Source organism: Notolepis coatsorum (genome assembly GCF_963971535.1).
Source record: "Notolepis coatsorum genome assembly, chromosome: 5".
In the NCBI taxonomy this organism is placed as follows: Eukaryota; Metazoa; Chordata; class Actinopteri; order Aulopiformes; family Paralepididae; genus Notolepis; species Notolepis coatsorum.
The window spans coordinates 186281048-186305467 of NC_140169.1; positions in this window are offsets into that span (position 1 = coordinate 186281048).

Consider the following 24420-nt stretch of genomic DNA (forward strand, 5'->3'; position numbering starts at 1 on the left):
TTGTGTGAAGGTTGTGTGAAGGTTGTATGAAGGTTGTATGAAGGTTGTGTGAAGGCTGTATGAAGGCTGTATGAAGGTTGTGTGAAGGCTGTGTGAAGGTTGTGTGAAGGTTGTGTGAAGGCTGTATGAAGGCTGTATGAAGGTTGTGTGAAGGTTGTGTGAAGGCTGTGTGAAGGTTGTGTGAAGGTTGTGTGAAGGCTGTATGAAGGCTGTATGAAGGCTGTATGAAGGCTGTATGAAGGTTGTGTGAAGGCTGTGTGAAGGCTGTATGAAGGTTGTGTGAAGGTTGTATGAAGGCTGTATGAAGGCTGTGTGAAGGTTGTATGAAGGTTGTGTGAAGGCTGTGTGAAGGTTGTATGAAGGCTGTATTAAGGTTGTGTGAAGGTTGTATGAAGGTTGTATGAAGGTTGTGTGAAGGCTGTGTGAAGGCTGTATGAAGGTTGTATGAAGGTTGTATGAAGGCTGTGTGAAGGTTGTGTGAAGGTTGTATGAAGGTTGTATGAAGGTTGTGTGAAGGTTGTGTGAAGGTTGTGTGAAGGTTGTATGAAGGTTGTATGAAGGTTGTATGAAGGTTGTGTGAAGGTTGTATGAAGGCTGTATGAAGGTTGTGTGAAGGTTGTGTGAAGGTTGTATGAAGGTTGTGTGAAGGCTGTGTGAAGGCTGTATGAAGGTTGTATGAAGGCTGTATGAAGGCTGTATGAAGGTTGTATGAAGGTTGTATGAAGGCTGTATGAAGGTTGTATGAAGGTTGTATGAAGGCTGTGTGAAGGTTGTATGAAGGCTGTGTGAAGGTTGTGTGAAGGTTGTGTGAAGGTTGTATGAAGGCTGTATGAAGGTTGTGTGAAGGCTGTGTGAAGGTTGTGTGAAGGTTGTATGAAGGTTGTGTGAAGGCTGTATGAAGGTTGTGTGAAGGTTGTATGAAGGTTGTGTGAAGGTTGTGTGAAGGTTGTATGAAGGCTGTGTGAAGGTTGTGTGAAGGCTGTGTGAAGGTTGTATGAAGGTTGTATGAAGGTTGTATGAAGGCTGTATGAAGGCTGTATGAAGGTTGTATGAAGGTTGTGTGAAGGTTGTGTGAAGGTTGTATGAAGGCTGTATGAAGGTTGTGTGAAGGTTGTGTGAAGGCTGTGTGAAGGTTGTGTGAAGGTTGTGTGAAGGTTGTGTGAAGGCTGTGTGAAGGTTGTATGAAGGTTGTATGAAGGTTGTATGAAGGTTGTATGAAGGTTGTATGAAGGTTGTATGAAGGCTGTGTCAAGGTTGTGTGAAGGTTGTGTGAAGGTTGTATGAAGGTTGTGTGAAGGTTGTGTGAAGGTTGTATGAAGGCTGTATGAAGGTTGTATGAAGGTTGTGTGAAGGTTGTGTGAAGGTTGTGTGAAGGTTGTGTGAAGGTTGTATGAAGGTTGTGTGAAGGTTGTGTGAAGGTTGTGTGAAGGTTGTATGAAGGTTGTATGAAGGTTGTATGAAGGTTGTGTGAAGGTTGTATGAAGGCTGTATGAAGGTTGTGTGAAGGTTGTGTGAAGGTTGTGTGAAGGTTGTGTGAAGGTTGTATGAAGGCTGTATGAAGGCTGTATGAATTTTGTATGAAGGCTGTATGAAGGCCGTATGAATTTTGTATGAAGGCTGTATGAAGGCTGTGTGAATTTTGTATGAAGGCTGTATGAAGGCTGTGTGAAGGTTGTATGAAGGTTGTATGAAGGCTGTATGAATTTTGTATGAAGGCTGTATGAAGGCTGTGTGAAGGCTGTGTGAAGGTTGTATGAAGGTTGTGTGAAGGTTGTATGAAGGCTGTATGAAGGTTGTGTGAAGGTTGTATGAAGGTTGTGTGAAGGTTGTGTGAAGGTTGTATGAAGGTTGTGTGAAGGTTGTGTGAAGGTTGTATGAAGGCTGTATGAAGGTTGTGTGAAGGTTGTATGAAGGTTGTGTGAAGGTTGTGTGAAGGTTGTATGAAGGTTGTGTGAAGGTTGTGTGAAGGCTGTATGAAGGCTGTGTGAAGGTTGTGTGAAGGTTGTGTGAAGGTTGTATGAAGGTTGTATGAAGGTTGTATGAAGGTTGTGTGAAGGTTGTATGAAGGCTGTATGAAGGTTGTGTGAAGGTTGTGTGAAGGTTGTGTGAAGGTTGTGTGAAGGTTGTATGAAGGCTGTATGAAGGCTGTATGAATTTTGTATGAAGGCTGTATGAAGGCCGTATGAATTTTGTATGAAGGCTGTATGAAGGCTGTGTGAATGTTGTATGAAGGCTGTATGAAGGCTGTGTGAAGGTTGTATGAAGGTTGTATGAAGGCTGTATGAATTTTGTATGAAGGCTGTATGAAGGCCGTATGAATTTTGTATGAAGGCTGTATGAAGGCTGTGTGAATTTTGTATGAAGGTTGTATGAAGGCTGTGTGAAGGTTCTATGAACGCTGTATGAAGGTTGTGTGAAGGTTGTGTGAAGGTTGTATGAAGGCTGTATGAAGGCTGTGTGAAGGTTGTATGAAGGCTGTATGAAGGTTGTGTGAAGGTTGTGTGAAGGTTGTATGAAGGTTGTATGAAGGCTGTTTGAAGGCTGTATGAAGGTTGTATGAAGGCTGTGTGAAGGTTGTATGAAGGTTGTATGAAGGTTGTATGAAGGTTGTATGAAGGTTGTATGAAGGTTGTATGAAGGTTGTGTGAAGGTTGTATGAAGGCTGTATGAAGGTTGTATGAAGGTTGTATGCAGGTTGTATGAAGGTTGTATGAAGGTTGTGTGAAGGTTGTATGAAGGCTGTATGAAGGTTGTGTGAAGGTTGTATGAAGGTTGTGTGAAGGTTGTGTGAAGGTTGTATGAAGGCTGTATGAAGGCTGTATGAAGGCTGTGTGAAGGTTGTATGAAGGCTGTATGAAGGCTGTGTGAAGGTTGTATGAAGGTTGTATGAAGGCTGTATGAAGGCTGTGTGAAGGTTGTGTGAAGGTTGTATGAAGGCTGTATGAAGGCTGTATGAAGGCTGTATGAAGGCTGTATGAAGGTTGTATGAAGGTTGTGTGAAGGTTGTGTGAATGCTGTATGAAGGCTGTATGAAGGTTGTGTGAAGGTTGTATGAAGGCTGTATGAAGGCTGTATGAAGGCTGTGTGAAGGTTGTATGAAGGTTGTATGAAGGTTGTGTGAAGGTTGTGTGAAGGTTGTGTGAAGGTTGTATGAAGGTTGTATGAAGGTTGTATGAAGGTTGTGTGAAGGTTGTATGAAGGCTGTATGAAGGTTGTGTGAAGGTTGTGTGAAGGTTGTATGAAGGTTGTGTGAAGGCTGTGTGAAGGCTGTATGAAGGTTGTATGAAGGCTGTATGAAGGTTGTATGAAGGTTGTGTGAAGGTTGTGTGAAGGTTGTGTGAAGGTTGTGTGAAGGTTGTATGAAGGTTGTGTGAAGGTTGTGTGAAGGTTGTGTGAAGGTTGTATGAAGGTTGTATGAAGGTTGTATGAAGGTTGTGTGAAGGTTGTATGAAGGCTGTATGAAGGTTGTGTGAAGGTTGTGTGAAGGTTGTGTGAAGGTTGTGTGAAGGTTGTATGAAGGCTGTATGAAGGCTGTATGAATTTTGTATGAAGGCTGTATGAAGGCCGTATGAATTTTGTATGAAGGCTGTATGAAGGCTGTGTGAATTTTGTATGAAGGCTGTGTGAAGGTTGTATGAAGGTTGTATGAAGGCTGTATGAATTTTGTATGAAGGCTGTATGAAGGCTGTGTGAAGGCTGTGTGAAGGTTGTATGAAGGTTGTGTGAAGGTTGTGTGAAGGTTGTATGAAGGTCCTGTGAAGGTTGTATGAAGGTTGTATGAAGGCTGTATGAAGGTTGTGTGAAGGTTGTATGAAGGTTGTGTGAAGGTTGTGTGAAGGTTGTATGAAGGTTGTGTGAAGGTTGTGTGAAGGCTGTATGAAGGCTGTGTGAAGGTTGTGTGAAGGTTGTGTGAAGGTTGTATGAAGGTTGTATGAAGGTTGTATGAAGGTTGTGTGAAGGTTGTATGAAGGCTGTATGAAGGTTGTGTGAAGGTTGTGTAAAGGTTGTGTGAAGGTTGTGTGAAGGTTGTATGAAGGCTGTATGAAGGCTGTATGAATTTTGTATGAAGGCTGTATGAAGGCCGTATGAATTTTGTATGAAGGCTGTATGAAGGCTGTGTGAAGGTTGTATGAAGGTTGTATGAAGGCTGTATGAATTTTGTATGAAGGCTGTATGAAGGCCGTATGAATTTTGTATGAAGGTTGTATGAAGGCTGTATGAAGGCTGTGTGAATTTTGTATGAAGGTTGTATGAAGGCTGTATGAAGGCTGTGTGAATTTTGTATGAAGGTTGTATGAAGGCTGTGTGAAGGTTCTATGAACGCTGTATGAAGGTTGTGTGAAGGTTGTGTGAAGGTTGTATGAAGGCTGTATGAAGGCTGTGTGAAGGTTGTATGAAGGCTGTATGAAGGTTGTGTGAAGGTTGTGTGAAGGTTGTATGAAGGTTGTATGAAGGCTGTTTGAAGGCTGTATGAAGGTTGTATGAAGGCTGTGTGAAGGTTGTATAAAGGTTGTATGAAGGTTGTATGAAGGTTGTATGAAGGTTGTATGAAGGTTGTATGAAGGTTGTGTGAAGGTTGTATGAAGGCTGTATGAAGGTTGTATGAAGGTTGTATGCAGGTTGTATGAAGGTTGTATGAAGGTTGTGTGAAGGTTGTATGAAGGCTGTATGAAGGTTGTGTGAAGGTTGTATGAAGGTTGTGTGAAGGTTGTGTGAAGGTTGTATGAAGGCTGTATGAAGGCTGTATGAAGGCTGTGTGAAGGTTGTATGAAGGCTGTATGAAGGCTGTGTGAAGGTTGTATGAAGGTTGTATGAAGGCTGTATGAAGGCTGTGTGAAGGTTGTGTGAAGGTTGTATGAAGGCTGTATGAAGGCTGTATGAAGGCTGTATGAAGGCTGTATGAAGGTTGTATGAAGGTTGTGTGAAGGTTGTGTGAAGGCTGTATGAAGGCTGTATGAAGGCTGTATGAAGGTTGTGTGAAGGCTGTGTGAAGGCTGTATGAAGGTTGTGTGAAGGTTGTATGAAGGCTGTATGAAGGCTGTGTGAAGGTTGTATGAAGGTTGTGTGAAGGCTGTGTGAAGGTTGTATGAAGGCTGTATGAAGGTTGTGTGAAGGTTGTATGAAGGTTGTGTGAAGGCTGTGTGAAGGCTGTATGAAGGTTGTATGAAGGTTGTATGAAGGCTGTGTGAAGGTTGTGTGAAGGTTGTATGAAGGCTGTGTGAAGGTTGTGTGAAGGTTGTGTGAAGGTTGTATGAAGGTTGTATGAAGGTTGTGTGAAGGTTGTGTGAAGGTTGTGTGAAGGTTGTGTGAAGGTTGTATGAAGGCTGTATGAAGGCTGTATGAATTTTGTATGAAGGCTGTATGAAGGCCGTATGAATTTTGTATGAAGGCTGTATGAAGGCTGTGTGAATGTTGTATGAAGGCTGTATGAAGGCTGTGTGAAGGTTGTATGAAGGTTGTATGAAGGCTGTATGAATTTTGTATGAAGGCTGTATGAAGGCCGTATGAATTTTGTATGAAGGCTGTATGAAGGCTGTGTGAAGGCTGTGTGAAGGTTGTATGAAGGTTGTATGAAGGCTGTATGAATTTTGTATGAAGGCTGTATGAAGGCCGTATGAATTTTGTATGAAGGCTGTATGAAGGCTGTGTGAATTTTGTATGAAGGTTGTATGAAGGCTGTATGAAGGCTGTGTGAAGGTTCTATGAACGCTGTATGAAGGTTGTGTGAAGGTTGTGTGAAGGTTGTATGAAGGCTGTATGAAGGCTGTGTGAAGGTTGTATGAAGGCTGTATGAAGGTTGTGTGAAGGTTGTGTGAAGGTTGTATGAAGGTTGTATGAAGGCTGTTTGAAGGCTGTATGAAGGTTGTATGAAGGCTGTGTGAAGGTTGTATGAAGGTTGTATGAAGGTTGTATGAAGGTTGTATGAAGGTTGTATGAAGGTTGTATGAAGGTTGTGTGAAGGTTGTATGAAGGCTGTATGAAGGTTGTATGAAGGTTGTATGCAGGTTGTATGAAGGTTGTATGAAGGTTGTGTGAAGGTTGTATGAAGGCTGTATGAAGGTTGTGTGAAGGTTGTATGAAGGTTGTGTGAAGGTTGTGTGAAGGTTGTATGAAGGCTGTATGAAGGCTGTATGAAGGCTGTGTGAAGGTTGTATGAAGGCTGTGTGAAGGCTGTGTGAAGGTTGTATGAAGGTTGTATGAAGGCTGTATGAAGGCTGTGTGAAGGTTGTGTGAAGGTTGTATGAAGGCTGTATGAAGGCTGTATGAAGGCTGTATGAAGGCTGTATGAAGGTTGTATGAAGGTTGTGTGAAGGTTGTGTGAAGGCTGTATGAAGGCTGTATGAAGGCTGTATGAAGGTTGTGTGAAGGCTGCGTGAAGGCTGTATGAAGGCTGTATGAAGGCTGTATGAAGGTTGTGTGAAGGTTGTATGAAGGCTGTATGAAGGCTGTGTGAAGGTTGTATGAAGGTTGTGTGAAGGTTGTATGAAGGCTGTATGAAGGTTGTGTGAAGGTTGTATGAAGGTTGTATGAAGGTTGTGTGAAGGCTGTGTGAAGGCTGTATGAAGGTTGTATGAAGGTTGTATGAAGGCTGTGTGAAGGTTGTGTGAAGGTTGTATGAAGGTTGTGTGAAGGTTGTGTGAAGGTTGTGTGAAGGTTGTATGAAGGTTGTATGAAGGTTGTATGAAGGTTGTGTGAAGGTTGTATGAAGGCTGTATGAAGGTTGTGTGAAGGTTGTGTGAAGGTTGTATGAAGGTTGTGTGAAGGCTGTGTGAAGGCTGTATGAAGGTTGTATGAAGGCTGTATGAAGGTTGTATGAAGGTTGTGTGAAGGTTGTGTGAAGGTTGTGTGAAGGTTGTGTGAAGGTTGTATGAAGGTTGTGTGAAGGTTGTGTGAAGGTTGTGTGAAGGTTGTATGAAGGTTGTATGAAGGTTGTGTGAAGGTTGTATGAAGGCTGTATGAAGGTTGTGTGAAGGTTGTGTGAAGGTTGTGTGAAGGTTGTGTGAAGGTTGTATGAAGGCTGTATGAAGGCTGTATGAATTTTGTATGAAGGCTGTATGAAGGCCGTATGAATTTTGTATGAAGGCTGTATGAAGGCTGTGTGAATTTTGTATGAAGGCTGTATGAAGGCTGTGTGAAGGTTGTATGAAGGTTGTATGAAGGCTGTATGAATTTTGTATGAAGGCTGTATGAAGGCTGTGTGAAGGCTGTGTGAAGGTTGTATGAAGGTTGTGTGAAGGTTGTATGAAGGCTGTATGAAGGTTGTGTGAAGGTTGTATGAAGGTTGTGTGAAGGTTGTGTGAAGGTTGTATGAAGGTCCTGTGAAGGTTGTATGAAGGTTGTATGAAGGCTGTATGAAGGCCGTATGAATTTTGTATGAAGGCTGTATGAAGGCTGTGTGAATTTTGTATGAAGGCTGTATGAAGGCTGTGTGAAGGTTGTATGAAGGTTGTATGAAGGCTGTATGAATTTTGTATGAAGGCTGTATGAAGGCTGTGTGAAGGCTGTGTGAAGGTTGTATGAAGGTTGTGTGAAGGTTGTATGAAGGCTGTATGAAGGTTGTGTGAAGGTTGTATGAAGGTTGTGTGAAGGTTGTGTGAAGGTTGTATGAAGGTTGTGTGAAGGTTGTGTGAAGGCTGTATGAAGGCTGTGTGAAAGTTGTGTGAAGGTTGTGTGAAGGTTGTATGAAGGTTGTATGAAGGTTGTATGAAGGTTGTGTGAAGGTTGTATGAAGGCTGTATGAAGGTTGTGTGAAGGTTGTGTAAAGGTTGTGTGAAGGTTGTGTGAAGGTTGTATGAAGGCTGTATGAAGGCTGTATGAATTTTGTATGAAGGCTGTATGAAGGCCGTATGAATTTTGTATGAAGGCTGTATGAAGGCTGTGTGAATTTTGTATGCAGGCTGTATGAAGGCTGTGTGAAGGTTGTATGAAGGTTGTATGAAGGCTGTATGCATTTTGTATGAAGGCTGTATGAAGGCCGTATGAATTTTGTATGAAGGCTGTATGAAGGCTGTGTGAATTTTGTATGAAGGTTGTATGAAGGCTGTATGAAGGCTGTGTGAAGGTTGTATGAAGGCTGTATGAAGGTTGTGTGAAGGTTGTGTGAAGGTTGTATGAAGGTTGTATGAAGGCTGTTTGAAGGCTGTATGAAGGTTGTATGAAGGCTGTGTGAAGGTTGTATGAAGGTTGTATGAAGGTTGTATGAAGGTTGTATGAAGGTTGTATGACGGTTGTATGAAGGTTGTGTGAAGGTTGTATGAAGGCTGTATGAAGGTTGTATGAAGGTTGTATGCAGGTTGTATGAAGGTTGTATGAAGGTTGTGTGAAGGTTGTATGAAGGCTGTATGAAGGTTGTGTGAAGGTTGTATGAAGGTTGTGTGAAGGTTGTGTGAAGGTTGTATGAAGGCTGTATGAAGGCTGTATGAAGGCTGTGTGAAGGTTGTATGAAGGCTGTATGAAGGCTGTGTGAAGGTTGTATGAAGGTTGTATGAAGGCTGTATGAAGGCTGTGTGAAGGTTGTGTGAAGGTTGTATGAAGGCTGTATGAAGGCTGTATGAAGGCTGTATGAAGGCTGTATGAAGGTTGTATGAAGGCTGTGTGGTTGTATGAAGGTTGTGTGAAGGTTGTGTGAAGGTTGTGTGAAGGTTGTATGAAGGTTGTATGAAGGTTGTATGAAGGTTGTGTGAAGGTTGTATGAAGGTTGTGTGAAGGCTGTATGAAGGTTGTGTGAAGGTTGTGTGAAGGCTGTGTGAAGGTTGTGTGAAGGTTGTGTGAAAGCTGTGTGAAGGTTGTGTGAAGGTTGTGTGAAGGTTGTATGAAGGTTGTGTGAAGGCTGTATGAAGGCTGTGTTAAGGTTGTGTGAAGGCTGTATGAAGGTTGTATGAAGGCTGTATGAAGGCTGTGTGAAGGCTGTATGAAGGTTGTGTGAAGGCTGTATGAAGGTTGTGTGAAGGCTGTGTGAAGGCTGTGTGAAGGTTGTCTCATGCCATATGGAGGCCTCTTCTCTGCTTACACGGCAGAACCAGCTCCTCGACCTGTGACACACGCTCTTCCAGTTGTTGGCACCTGCTAGGAAAATCTTAAGACCCCACGGGTTAGAGATGCCAGAATGAGAAACAATAGAATGTAACAGAAAGTTCTTTTTGTAGCCCGGAAAGAAAAGCAATGATTTATTTCTAAAAGATAAACCTATTACCAAAGCGTTTGATCTCAAGTATAAGGGACTGTGTGTATGTGTGTGTGTGTGTGGGGGGGGGATGAGCTAACAATATTGTATTTGTATGAGCCTCCTGAGATTGTGCTTCATACAGTAAAAAGGTTTAGAATAAAGACCAAACACTATGCAAAATATACAATATACAAAACTACTAAAGTAGGGGAGAACGGGATAGTTGTCACACGTTTTACTCTAGTGTGAATTGCTCATCATTAAAACATCTTTCAATAGTCATTCCTACATTAAATTGAAGCTTAAGATGTTGGCTTGAAATATGTATCCCTCTCATTTTCCAACGTATTGTAACAAAGAGTTAATCACCTATCAAAGACACTCTGACACATTGTGACAACCAACCCCATCATGTCACCATGTGTTTTAATGCGAAAAATCTTAAAAAGAAGACAAGAAGGCAGAACTAAATTTGAAAGTTGAATTGCATTGACAAGTTGACAAATACATAACTTATTGCATTTTAACCATGAACATAAACAGGAAACACATCTTTAGGCCATCCTATATAACAAAATAAGAACACAATAAATCGGCCTAACAATAATAGCCTACACAACATGTGACAACCAACCCCAAAGAAAATGTGACGACCAACCCCAACTGGAATGTCTTGATAGCATCAAGGCTAACAGCCATTAACGTGTCTTTTCAATGATTCTATTTGCTAAAGTCTCAGGATCGTATAGTGGATCGCTACTGTAACTCTGCTGATTGTACTCACACGTTTGTTCAAATGTCTTATAAAAGATTTGGAGTCGGAGCCAGCGCTGCGGTACAAAGACAGTCTCGCCGTCGTTTATTGTTTAAAACAAACAGCTTAAAGTTCTTGCCAATTTCTCTATGTCTAAAACAGCGTCAGCAGCACGTCTCGATTGGATAGTTTTCAGCGCGGGTGGGATCGTCTCAAGCTGCTTTCTCCGTGCGTCCTCCTGGTGTTCTCGTCTCCGTGCGCGCTTCTCAATGTCTCTTAACCTGTGGTAAATATAGGACTCAAACAAAACCCCGCCCCCAGTGGTCGAGTCTTCGCCCTGTGATGTCACAGACCAGAGACTCCGGTTCCTTCTCTAATTTGCTTACCACGAAAGGACTGGGTTCCCTGACCAAATAAGGAAGTGAAATGACTATTTCGGGCGGTTCTTCCTTTTAATGAGAGTATGAGACGGACTAACATTGTTGTTTGATTGAATAAATGAATGAATGAATACTTTACTAACAGATTGCAGAATGGGTACAGCACAGCACAATACATACAATCTGCCAAAGGGATATAGATCAGAGAAAGACCTTTTGTCCGTGTTTACATCAGGGTCCCCAATTTTCAATTCATATTAACCTATATAACCTGATTTTGCAATTTCAGTTAAACCTTCTTATTAGCACTTCTTAACACACACAACTTTCCAACCGATGAGAAATACAGTATTGTTATTCTAGTTTTACTAAATGCTTTTTACTGTTACATTCCAGAGATAATCCTATAACATGATATAGTATAATTCAGAATTAGACAATTGAGGTCACAGTTTTCAGTGAAAACATGTGTACAATGTTTGATGCATAAACTCCATAGTTAATCAATGTATCAGGAGAAAAGGTAATACTGTTTTAATCTTACTTTGTTTTAGTTTTAAGTTCTAAACACACTATTTTGTTTAACTTGGTCTCCCGCTGGTAATAGTCTTAACTATTAGTCCTAAATTAACTAGAATCTTATTTCTTTGACAATGATATGGTTCTCCTATTTTATTACTGTTTTTTAGTGGGTATGCCAGCATTTGATCCAATATTCTCTCTCTCTTAGTCTCCAACTGGAGGGAAACCTACATGTGGCTTTTTTTAGCAGCAAGTATGTTTATTCCATTTATCAGTGGTCAATTAGTCTCATTTTTAGTGTCATTTTGCTTGTATTTTCTTGATGTCTTCTCTACTTTATCTTTTAATTAATAATTCTTTATAGTTTTTGGAGTTTAGTCTTTTGCTCCCTAATCTAAATACTTAATCTCTACACAGCTGCGTTCTGCTATTTCCTCTTAAGGCCCTGCTGACGGCCCTAAACGCCCTCTGACCTTCCTGTCTGTTGGTTCTTGTTAAATTATGTGACCAGAAGGTTTAAACTGTAACAGGGGGGGGGAGGTTGCACAAATGCTCTGGTCTATCTTGAAACTAATCACCCACAACCTCCAGTTTGATCATTAGCATATAGTGGAGGGACCTATTTTATGACCTTAGCAAACCACTTTGTTGGAAGTCACCAGAATGTCTGCCCCTCGTCCCAAGTCTATTATTAACCAGCCAGGGTATTTTACTGTTTACACGCTGAATCCTGTTTCCTTTGAGATGCTGTCTCTTAAATTCATTACTTAGCACTATTGTACATTTTTGATTCAATTAATTTACGACACCATCTAACAACTAGTTAGCTAGCTAACAACAATCTAAACTATAGCTATCCCGTCACACTTTTTAAGGGTAATAATTGTTTCATTATAAACCAATTGTGTAAAAGCCTAGAAGAAAAATACTGAGGAGCGGAATATTTACAAATGGACATATAAAACACAAAAAGTCCTCTCACCTCAAGTTCAGCTGTTTTACTCCAAAGATGACAATGTAGGTGAACTCTAAAATATGGGAGACAGGACCCTCTGGTGGTGAAATATAATGAATGTGACAACCTACCCGTGTGACAACGTCCCCCGTTCTCCCCTACAAAATACAAAGAAAATGCCAAAATGAGGTAGAGATGTAGTGCAAATCTTTCCTGCCAGTAGCTAGTGCCCGTCAGTTATACAAGTTTAAACAAAAATTATAAAGTGAACAGTCTTCACGTATTCCAGGGACGGTGTACAGTAGTAATAACATTATGTCCCTGTGTTTGATTTTTGCCTTTGAGACGTGCTACTGTAGGGAAACAGTGCCCTTTCTCAGAATTGTTATTCCGGTCGAATACAGTCCAAAAATATTAGTGAACATGAACAAACGTTATGCTCGCACCAATCTCAGGAGCAGGTGCATATCATCCCATGGAGTAACTGTGTGGAATAGCCTATAGAAGATCAAATGAAGGAAAGCAGAAATATTGCTCTATTAAATTTATTTTAATATTTTATAAAGGAATGATATTTGCAAAATCTTCTGGATTCTAAGCTGTTGTTTTCTTTTTTTTCTTTTGGATTGTGGATACTGATATTATTTATTTATTGTATGTTGTTTTCAATGTTAAGAATGAAGAATTATTGGTAATGTGGATATTCTCCATTATATGATTTAAGTATTAATTAATGTTCCCACTTGGAAGTGGCAGATAGGGGTAGGGCATGATACGCTTAGGCTTCTTCTTCTTCTTCTTCTTCTTCTTCTTCTTCTTCTTCTTCTTCTTCTTCTTCTTCTTCTTCTTCTTCTTCTTCTTCTTCTTCTTCTTCTTCTTCTTCTTCTTCTTCTTCTTCTTCTTCTTCTTCTTCTTCTTCTTCTTCTTCTTCTTCTTCTTCTTCTTCTTCTTCTTCTTCTTCTTCTTCTTCTTCTTCTTCTTCTTCTTCTTCTTCTTCTTCGAACAGTGATATGTATTTTTTTCTTGTTGTTTGTCTTTTTAAATACTTTTTTTATGTTAAATCATGTTCGAAATAAAGATTAATTCATTCATTCATTCATAACTCTCCAACTCTCCAAAAACGAGACTGCTAAAACTGAAATGTGTGGTGTGTCATCAGGTATAACATCTGAAGCTACTCCATAGACAATGGATTAGGAGAGATGGTAAAGGTGAAATGGGTACAGAACTGAGACCACTACTCATTTGGGTATATCAGTCTTAAAATCAGTCTCCCATTCATTATCATCAATAATAATAATAATAATAATAATAATAATAATAATAATAATAATAATAATAATAATAATAATAATAATAATAATAATAATAATAATAATAATAATAATAATAATAATAATAATAATAATAATAATAATAATAATAATAATAATAATAATAATAATAATAATAATAATAATAATAATAATAATAATAATAATAATAATAATAATAATAATAATAATAATAATAATAATAATAATAATAATAATAATAATAATAATAATAATAATAATAATTGTAACTGAGGGGTACAATTCCCTGACTGTATTGATAAGTATGGTATCATTAAACCACTACTGCGTTATGTACTTTAATTACTGGCCATACAGTACACAGGTATATGTGATGAACACCCACACAATAACACGGCTTAACAAAGAAAGTCCTGTTTGGAATATTTATTAGAAGAGCATCAATATTATCTTACAGTATTGAGAATTAGAGTCGCGCTTGTAAGGCGAAGAATGTGCATGAATAGGTCAAGAGCGTAAGTCCATGAGCATATTACGATGGGGATAATTAATACCACCTGTAGCATAAGAATTATATAAGGTACACTCGTAGTCGGCTGGAGATACTAAGGGGGTTCCCTCCGGTTGTAAGCCAGCAGGGGAGAGGAATGTTCGGGAGCAAAAGTCTGGATCAACGAGGAATCAATAAGCTCCAGCTACGGGAGTCGGTACATATACTCCCCTCGATCGGCAGACAAAAGCAGCAGCTATAATCCAAGTATGCGGGACAGCATGGATGAAAGCCAGCCAGCCTCTTCCTAGAGACGGGCTCGAGTGATGCTCCTCACGGGTAGATCCCACAGTAGTGGGGTAGACGGTTCTCTGCTCCAGCAGCCACAGTACCCAAAAGCAATAATAATCCAGCCGGAAAAGGCTCTGCATTTGCTGGTGTAGATTCTCCTGTGCACGGTACTTCACATTAACTAGGTCGAACTTGACGTTATTTCACTAAGCTCTGACACTTTTACTATCCTATTCGCACGCGGTTCTAAGTGCTCTATTTAGACGCAAGGTTGCTCACTTCACTTGGTCGTTGACTCATGGTGAAGGCTTCAACTTGTTAGGTTAACTAACTGCTGTATCCACCTGCGACGTATTTATACATAAGGTGAATAATCTAGTGCCAACCTCAGTTCTGTCTTGTATTACTGCGCAAACCTGGGCATGTTGAGACATGTCTTAGCGGTGGCTTTGAACTAGACATTGGGGGTATGGCCGTTGGCGCCTAGGGGGTCGCTGTCCAATAGGAGAACGAATATTATGGTCTGGCCTGTACCTAGGTAAAGGGATATTCCGTGTATATGTACAAAGAATATACGGGGGATATCAAACGATATACAAATATTATGCAAAGTATCTCAAGTAATAAATATATATATTCGGTTTAATCTGACCCTTTGTAACAGCCGCCTCCTAATTAGTCCGCACCTAATTAGATAAGCAGAGACAGATTAACCGTCTTGTCCACTACTCAATGTCCGTTGTGAGGAGTAGGGCAATTCACAAAGTCAGTGGGTCATGATCGTCAGCAAGAGAGTCGGGGAGCCTTGGCAACTCTATCAGCCTCTCCACGGGTCGGGTGTATGTCCATCCCTGGACGAGCACTTCTGCCGCTCTGACCTTTCCGTCGGCACCAGTGATCACTTTGCTTACGCGGCCGGCCGGCCACGCAGCTCGGGGTAGTGACTGGTCTATGATCACGACGACTGTGTCCACTTTCAAGTTGTCCCCGTCCTTGACCCGCTTCTGACGGGCTGGAAGGGATGGTATGGGGGTTAGGAGGAAGCGGGCCTGAGACTGCTTTGATCTGTGCTTGGCTGTGCCTCCACCTCCTCCGTCTGTTTCTCTTGTTTGGTCTGTACCCCGTCTGAGGAGGGGCCGGTTCCGGCCGCCCCATCAAGGAGTCGCTTGGGGTGCTGGGTTCGAGGTCAGCTACGTCTGGAGCGCAGCTGAAGGGGGTGGAGTTCGGAACTCCCTCTTGTGCCCACGGTTCTCTCACAGGCCTCTCGCCTAACGTCAATAGCCTCTCAACGGGCTGTACGGGAGAGTGGCCGGTGTCGCTCACCTTTGTGTGTAGGCAGCGTGTAGACGTGGGTTGACTGTCAAGTCCGTAGAGGGGGCCCTGGAGCGTCCACCCCAGTCGGGTCTGAACCGCGACTGGGCATCCTTTGGGTCCGATGTGGGCCGCCTCAATTGGGAGGATGAGGTCCGCGTGGTCGGAGCCTATGAGCAGGGTCGGTGTGGCGCCGTCGATAAGCGGTATAGGTAGTCTGCGTAGGTGCACGTACTTCGCCATCAGCTGTGGGATGGGGTAGGTGTACTGTGACAGGCCTATGTCGTGGCTAGTGAAGACGTTGGTAATACTATACTGCTTCTCGGGCTGGTCCACCGCTGCTATCTTGAAGGAGACATTTTTACCCTTTATGTTCTTCTGGTCTCTTCTGATGGTACGTATGGTCATTGTTCCTTTGGCACCCCGCAGGCCCAACTGGGCTGCGGCGGAAGCGAGGAGGAGAGTCTTTTCAGACCCATCGTCTAGGACGGCGTAAGTGTCCAGGAGCACTCTGACCACTTTGATGAGCACTCGGGGGGTCCCGCTATGCTGGTCTATATGGAGCACTCCTGTTGGTCGGTTGCCTTGGATCTTCTGGTGGGCCCCGCACAGTGCTGCGCGGTAAGCGGCGCCCGCCTGGGCCGCCTTACGCCACTGGTCAACTTGGACGGGGTTCAGTGTCTTATATTCGGCGCACTGTGCCAGCCAGTGTCCGCCGTCGCAGTAGGTACAGTAGGGGGCGGTCTGGTGGATCTTCAGTACTGGTGCCACCGCCTCGGCCTGGTACATTACCGCGACGGGCCCACTTTGTTGTCCTGGCGGATGCCTGTTGATGTCATGCAGGACCTCCAAGTGGGCGCCGCCGCACCTGCTGCACTTCTTCTTCAAACGGCACTCAGCTGCCATATGGCTGCGCGCGCAGGGGAAGCAGCGGCGGTGGTCTTTGATCCACTGACTCACCTCGTCCGTGGTCAGCTTCTTGAAATCGTCACATTGATACAGCCGATGTTCCCCTTCACAGTACTGGCATTCAATCTTCCACTCCTCTTTCATCGAGGGGGTGTTGTGGTTCTTGTGCTGCGGTACTGATTCGGCTTGGTGCATAACGGTCACCGACCGGCGGTTATCATTTGATCCCAGAGGTCCTGGTCTTGGGCTTGGTCCACTCCACACGAACGTGTCCAGTCGTAGGCTGCTGACCTCCCTGGCGAGGAACTCAGATAGGTCTAGGAGGGATGCCTCTGGGCCGTTGGGGTCGCGGTGGTCTCTCTGCCGCCTGAAGCGCTCTTGTCGGGCGGGAGGGAGCTTCTCTAATATCCTTTCTACATTAGAGTTAGCATACAGTTCGTATATCCCTTTCTCCTTTTGGGACCCCAGCATCCCTACCAGGGACTGTACCTTGATAGAGAGGTCATCCAATGCTCTATTGTCTCTGGCTGGGGGGAGGCGGTCGATATCTCTTATTTCCTGTATCACGTAGTCCCATATGCGTCCATAACGCTGGTCGAGGGCTACTAGAGCCGCGGTGTATGGGGTACTTGAGTTGGAATATGCCAGCACTATATTATGCGCTCTGGGCACCTTCAGGTGCTTGAGGAGGATAGCATATTTGTACGTCTCATCGGGGACGTCGGACATCATAGTCTCTAAGCACATCCGTAGTTCCGTGTACTGTGCTCTGTCCTCGTGTGTAAAATCCGGGAACGTCGGTGTGCCAAGGTACGATGCCATGGATGGCTGGCACATCGGTGAGCGTTGGGGGAGAGGCCTCCTGGGCGAGTCTCCCCGTACGTGTCGTCGTGGGCTGGTACTTGGTGGGTACCAAGGCCCGGGTACCCAGGTGCTGTTCCTCGGGGCTGGCGGTGCGTCAAACTCACCCTTGAGTTGAGTCGGGGGTCTGTAACGCAGGGCCTCGGGGCTGACGTCGGGGCTGTACTGGGCCTCCTGGTCCAGAGTACGTTGCTGCTGGTCGGCTTGACATTCCTCCTCTTCCTCTTCCTCTTCCTCTGCTAGGTCCTGGAGTCTTCTGGTCAGTCTCTCGGCGACGTAGGCCAGTTCTTCCCGGTTGCTGGGTCTCGTATGGACCGGCCGGGGAGGGGGTTCGGAGACGCAGACAGGATCCTCCTGTTGGCGGGGTCCCGGGTCGCTTGGTCGGGTAGGGGAATGTACCCTAGACCCTTGTCGGGATGATCTCCGGGAGCTCCGTGCGGAGAGAGGGGGTGTCGCCATGGCAATCAATTGTTCTACCATCTGCGCCTGCAGCCGGTCGCGCTCTGCTTCGCGCTGGGCATGGGCGGCGTCGCGCTGTGCTTCGCGGTGGGCATTGGCGGCGTCGCGCTGTGCATTGGCGGCGGCGTGCTGCGCATCGGCGCGGCCTCTTTCAATGTTCTCTTCTGTCTGAAGGCGTCTGGTCTCCAGTCTTATGCGGTCGTCTTCACTCCTTTGTTGCGCCTGGAAGCGCTCTCGCTCGGTTGCAGCGTGTTCGCGCTCACTGAGGGCTTGCGCTTGGAGTTGCGCGTGAAAGCGCTCTCGTTGGTCTGCAGCTTGTTCGCGCTCGCTCGTCTGTTGCGCTTGGAGTCGATCGCGTTCACCCTGAAGTCGATCGCGTTCGGTGGAGGCTGCCAGGGTGGCGATGAATGCCTGCGCCAGCATCTTGTCCGCTTCGCTGGGGGAAGACACCGACGGAGGTGATCGGCTTCTGGCAGTGCTCGTTGGAGATCTGTTCTCTGGGCGCGCCTCGAGGTCCGTCTCCTGGGCGCGCTTCTCTTCTGGTAGTGGGTCGGGTTCTGTCCCTGGAGCGCTTTCTTTATCCTGGAGCTCTCCGGGGACCGTCCCGTTGACGTTGTCTGGGGGTATAGTCATGTCATGTCCCCCCTGGTCCCCCCCGTGGGCTTGGTCAGTTTCGTTAGAACCCACTGGGGTCTCTACTGGCAGGGTCGCCTGTTCGGTAGGTTTTGACATGCTTTGACTATCCGCTTTATTTATTTTATCCGCAGTTAACGTCTGTATAAGGCTAGGTAGTAGACTGGCAGCGTAGTCCTCTAGGTAAGGAGGTGGCTGCCGTCTGCGCTGTGGGCGTTCTAGCTTAGGAGAGCCGTTTGTGGAGTGTTCACCGCTGGCCATGTCAATATTAATATTATATTAAATATTACACTGATACGCTCCGGCTCGAAGGACCAATTGTAACTGAGGGGTACAATTCCCTGACTGTATTGATAAGTATGGTATCATTAAACCACTACTGCGTTATGTACTTTAATTACTGGCCATACAGTACACAGGTATATGTGATGAACACCCACACAATAACACGGCTTAACAAAGAAAGTCCTGTTTGGAATATTTATTAGAAGAGCATCAATATTATCTTACAGTATTGAGAATTAGAGTTGCGCTTGTAAGGCGAAGAATGTGCATGAATAGGTCAAGAGCGTAAGTCCATGAGCATATTACGATGGGGATAATTAATACCACCTGTAGCATAAGAAATATATAAGGTACACTCGTAGTCGGCTGGCGATACTAAGGGGGTTCCCTCCGGTTGTAAGCCAGCAGGGGAGAGGAATGTTCGGGAGCAAAAGTCTGGATCAACGAGGAATCAATAAGCTCCAGCTACGGGAGTCGGTACATATACTCCCCTCGATCGGCAGACAAAAGCAGCAGCTATAATCCAAGTATGCGGGACAGCATGGATGAAAGCCAGCCAGCCTCTTCCTAGAGACGGGCTCGAGTGATGCTCCTCACGGGTAGATCCCACAGCAGTGGGGTAGACGGTTCTCTGCTCCAGCAGCCACAGTACCCAAAAGCAATAATAATCCAGCCGGAAAAGGCTCTGCATTTGCTGGTGTAGATTCTCCTATGCACGGTACTTCACATTAACTAGGTCGAACTTGACGTTATTTCACTAAGCTCTGACACTTTTACTATCCTATTCGCACGCGGTTCTAAGTGCTCTATTTAGACGCAAGGTTGCTCACTTCACTTGGTCGTTGACTCGTGGTGAAGGCTTCAACTTGTTGGGTTAACTAACTGCTGTATCCACCTGCGACGTATTTATACGTAAGGTGAATAATCTAGTGCCAACCTCAGTTCTGTCTCGTATTACTGCGCAAACCTGGGCATGTTGAGACATGTCTTAGCGGTGGCTTTGAACTAGACATTGGGGGTATGGCCGTTGGCGCCTAGGGGGTCGCTGTCCAATAGGAGAACGAATATTATGGTCTGGCCTGTACCTAGGTAAAGGGATATTCCGTGTATATGTACAAAGAATATACGGGGGATATCAAACGATATACAAATATTATGCAAAGTATCTCAAGTAATAAATATATATATTCGGTTTAATCTGACCCTTTGTAACAACAATAATAATAATAATAATAATAATAATAATAATAATAATAATAATAATAATAATAATAATAATAATAATAATAATAATAATAATAATAATAATAATAATAATAATAATAATAATAATAATAATAATAATAATAATAATAATAATAATAATAATAATAATAATAATAATAATAATAATAATAATAATAATAATAATAATAATAATAATAATAATAATAATAATAATAATAATAATAATAATAATAATAATAATAATAATAATAATAATAATAATACATTGAATTTGTATTGCACTTTTTGTTCGCTGGGATCCCAAAGTGCTACAGGGTTAAAACATAGTTAAAAAATAAAAGTTATTAGTAAAACAAATAAAATACAGAATAGAAATAAGATACAAATAGAACATAGTTTAAAAAAACATAGTATAAACAGACAATTTAAAACAACAGCACAAGAAAAGAAAAAGAAAAAGCTAACAGTCAAAGGCCTTTTTAAACAGATGGGTTTTCAGGCCTGCTTTAAAAGAGTCCGAGCTCTGTGGTGCCCTCAGCTGGATGGGGAGGCTGTTCCACGGGCGTGGTGCAGCTGTGCAGAAGGCTCGGTCACCCATGGTGCAGAGCCGGGTATTGGGGACCCGAAGGAGCAGGCTACCTGCAGATCTGAGGGTACGGGTGGAGGATTGTGGAGTGATGAGTTCCTGAAGTATAGAGGGATGACATGTTTGAGTCTTATTTCCCTGGTCTCTGGCTTTGGGAATCAAATCAAATCAAATCAAATTTATTTATAAGGCCCGACAACACACGTTAATGTCCCCATGGGCCGTACAAGTCTTCTTTAAACAAGTGTTATGGTTTGTAAACAACCCCAACAGCACGACACAGACAGGTAGTTCAGAGTTAGCCAAAAACTAAGGGCGTATTTATTTTCAAACAGAAAGAGCGAAAAAACAACATGAAGCATTCAGGGGGAATGTCCTGGAGCGGAGTAGGCTCTGCGGCTCTGCAGCTCGGCCCAGAGCAGAGTAGGTTCTGTGGCGCTGCGGCCTCTGGCTCTGCGGCTCTGCAGCTTAGCCCAGAGCAGAGTTGGCTCTGTGGCGCTGCAGCCTCTGGCTCTGCGGCTCTGCAGCTTACTGTCAATCCACTCGGAGAGGAACAGACAAAAAGAGGAATGTCAACAACCGAACGCAGGGATTACGAGGCAGTCCAGTAACAAAGCTGAGTCCAGAAATAACAAAGGCGATACCTCTTCAGTGTTAACGAAACACACAAAAAACAGATAGATCTTGAGTCCAGGAAAAACGAGGAAAAACAGAGCATCAAAAAATACACTTCCAAAAACTCACCAAGGGGCAAGGTGAGATACGGGGCGCGGGTCCACGGGAGTAGAGAGGGGCGACAGCGGCGAATTCCAAGGCGTACTGGAGAAACAGATGGAGAACAACACGGGAGGAACAAGCTGCAGGCGGAGGTAAGCAAAACGACCCGACAATGAACCTTCAGAAACCCTGAGTATATAAGGACTCCCTTCGAGCTGATTCGAAACTCCCTTCAGTGTGGAGGAGAGAAACCTTAGAAGGGCCATTCAAGGGGGGACCTCCCTTCTTAGATGTCGGTGATAGTAGTGTTGCAGACTAACAGTTGGTAAGCATGCACTCAAGTGTGTAGTGAAACACAGATGAGTGCATGCAATAGCAACTGAAATTTTTTTTAAATTAAAGATAGAGCTGATAGTGATAGCAACTGAACATTTTGAAAGATTGAAGATAGAGCTGATAACGAATCTATTTGAGGCACAGGGGCGGCGCAAAGAGGGCCGCGTCCTCCCCGTCTTAATCACGGGACATTGCTCCGGTCATTGCTCAGGGACAGCCGAAGACAGGGAGATAGGGGGCGGCGCAGAGAGGGTCGCGAACTCCCCGACATCATCGCGGGACGTCCGGCACTCCGGTCACCACTACGAGACCTCCGGAGACAGGAGGGCACGCAGAGAGGGTCGCATCCTCCCGGCCTTAATCACGGGACGTCCGACACTCCGGTCAGCACTCCAGGACAGCAACTCACAGGGGGACAGGGAGACGCGACAGGCGTTAGACAGCTCATGTGATTGTAGTGGGCGGACATAGCAATAGATACAAGTGGTAAGCATATATGTGAATAGAGTAGATATATGAAGTAAGCATATTATGTGAATAGAATAGAAGTACTTAACCCAGCAATGAAACCGTGTTGACACATCAGTTGACAGGACCACGGACAGACGACGGTAAGTAACTGATCCAAGGCCTCGGTGGTGCATGTAGAGCAGTCACTGCAATCTTGGCCAAGACCCCGAGGCATCCATCACCTTAGTCAGCGCTAGGAGACGGGCACTCAGAGAGATGGGGGAGGGAAGGGGGGGAGGGGGGGAGGGGGGGGGAAGGGGGGGGAGGAGTTAGAGAGTTCCCATGTTTGTGGTGCTGCAAAAAAGCAGACATGGGGGAAAATAAACGTCCTAACTAAACTAGACAGATTAATCTAAAGGTCAGTCCCCGACCAGGTGAGATCAGGGTAGGTTGAAGGAGAGAGAGAAAAGATGGGTCTTAAGCAGGGATTTAAAAGCTTCGACAGAGCAGGCGCCCCTGATGACGGCAGGTAATTTGTTCCACAGGTAGGGAGCGCGGTAGACAAAGGTTCTGTGGCCGGCGGATTTCTTTTTAACCCTAGGAATCGATAGAAGCCCCGCATTTTGTGAGCGCAGAGCACGAGCGGGCGAGTATCGGGAGATGAGATCGGATAGATAGAGCGGTGCAAGCCCATTTAAAATTTTGTAGGTGAGGAGTAGCACTACTTTAAGTGCCGAAAACGTGTTTAGGCGTCCTTCCCCGCCATGCTCAAGTTGCAGAGGACGCCGTAACTCGTCTTTAATATCAATATTTCAAAAATCTGTGATCGGAATCATATTTTCCATCCGCAGCCTTCACACACAGTTCTGAGCTCCTCTCAATCCTCTAGCGGTTCAAGAGCGCCATCTGGTGGCCGATCGGCAGAAGTGCCAAACAGGAAGTTATGTGGATGAAGTGCTGATCACCCATATTACTTCCGGGCACTCGCTATAGGTCCCGGGACTCCATCTTGATACACTGGACATCGATCGGTTGCAAATAACTCGATAAACAACATGATTTGGACGTATATAGTATTATACAACCTGGAAATGGACCGGGTATTTCGACATCCCATAATGGAAAACTGTCTACCCCACACTGATCGCCCAACGGCCCGCGGAGACTGGGGTGAGTTTTAGCGTGTAATATTACCGTGTTCGACACTAACTGCTATGATGAACATTTGACCCACATTAGATGAATGGTATAACGCTGCCCACGGAATTATAAACGCCCCCTCGCCCATCCGGTCAACATCAGATGATGTGTAGTAACTTCCAGAAGTCCGTCCAGTTGGATTTTTTTATATCGCGCCGATTGCTATCAAACTGTATTTGATCATCAATATAATGCATTTGGGGCTATAAATCACGTTCTGGAGAAAGCTGCAGAAAGAGATGAAAACATACTTATACTTTAGATCATATTTTAGTATGAATATGTGAATGAAAAAGTTTAACGTTCATACACCCTGAACAATACATATAGGACATTGAATGGGCCCTAATAATGGCAATTTAGCAATATAATTTAAAAAGTTATAGCCCTGCAAAGAAGGGGAACTTCTCCATAGACAAATAGAGCTGGCAAGGGATGGTATATCATGAATTTAGCCTTAGGCAATCAAAGTGTTAAAGTCAGATCGGGCTTGAATAGGAAGCCAGTGTAGGGCGGACAAAACTGGTGTGATGTGATACAATTGTCTAGTTCTAGTTAGTATCCGTGCTCGTGCTTGCACGAGTTGAAGATTTTTTATGCTTGAATTAGGTAGGCCTGAAAAAAGTGCATTACAGTAGTCCAGACGTGATGAGACAAAAGCATGAATCAGGGTTTCAGCATCAGCCAGAGTTAAAAAGGGGCAAATTTTTTCGATATTACGAAGATGGAAGAATGCAATTTTGGTAACATTGCATTCTTCGCACGTTCGTTGGAGGGAAGGATGGACGACCTGAGAGCGAGGGTCCGCTTCCAACGGGAGATGAGAGACGTTAACATCATGTGTTTCAGGGAAACATGGCTCAAGCCAGCGACTCCGGACCACAGCGTCGCTCCCTCCGACTCCTTCACCGTCCTACGAGCGGATTGCACGGCAGCCTCCGGCAAGAGCGTCGGTGGTGGGGTCTGTCTCGTCACGAACAATGTCTGGGTTAACCCCAAAGAGGTGCATGTTCTCTCAAGCTCATGCTCCCCAGACATGTTAGTGGCGGCATGGTGGTGTAGTGGTTAACACTGTCGCCTCACAGCAAGAAGGACCAGGGTTCGATTCCCGCTTGGGGACCAGGTTTCCATGATGCCAGTTACCCAGGTGGGGTATCTCCCAGGCCTTTCTGTGTGGAGTTTGCATGTTCTCCCCGTGCTCGCAAGGGTTTCCCCCCCTGATAAGATAAACCCAATGGAAAAACATGCACTACAATAGATCGCTAACGCTGTGGCGTCCTTGACGAAGACGGACAGGAGCACTTGGATTGGTCCCCTGGCGCGGCTCACGTTGACGCCTGTCTGCTCCCGGCTGCCCTTGGGGGGGAAGGACGACGGGATGGGTTAATCGCAGATACGAATTGCATGCATGCATCGCATGTGTGCCGATTGATGACCTCTGAGCAGGTCCTAAATTATTATTATTATTATTTAACATCTTTCAATTCTGTGCCGCCCGTTCCACCTCCCCCGTGAGTTTACCGCGGTCATCATGACCGCCGTATATATCCCTCCACAAGCGAATACTGGCAAGGCGCTGGTGGAGCTACACGA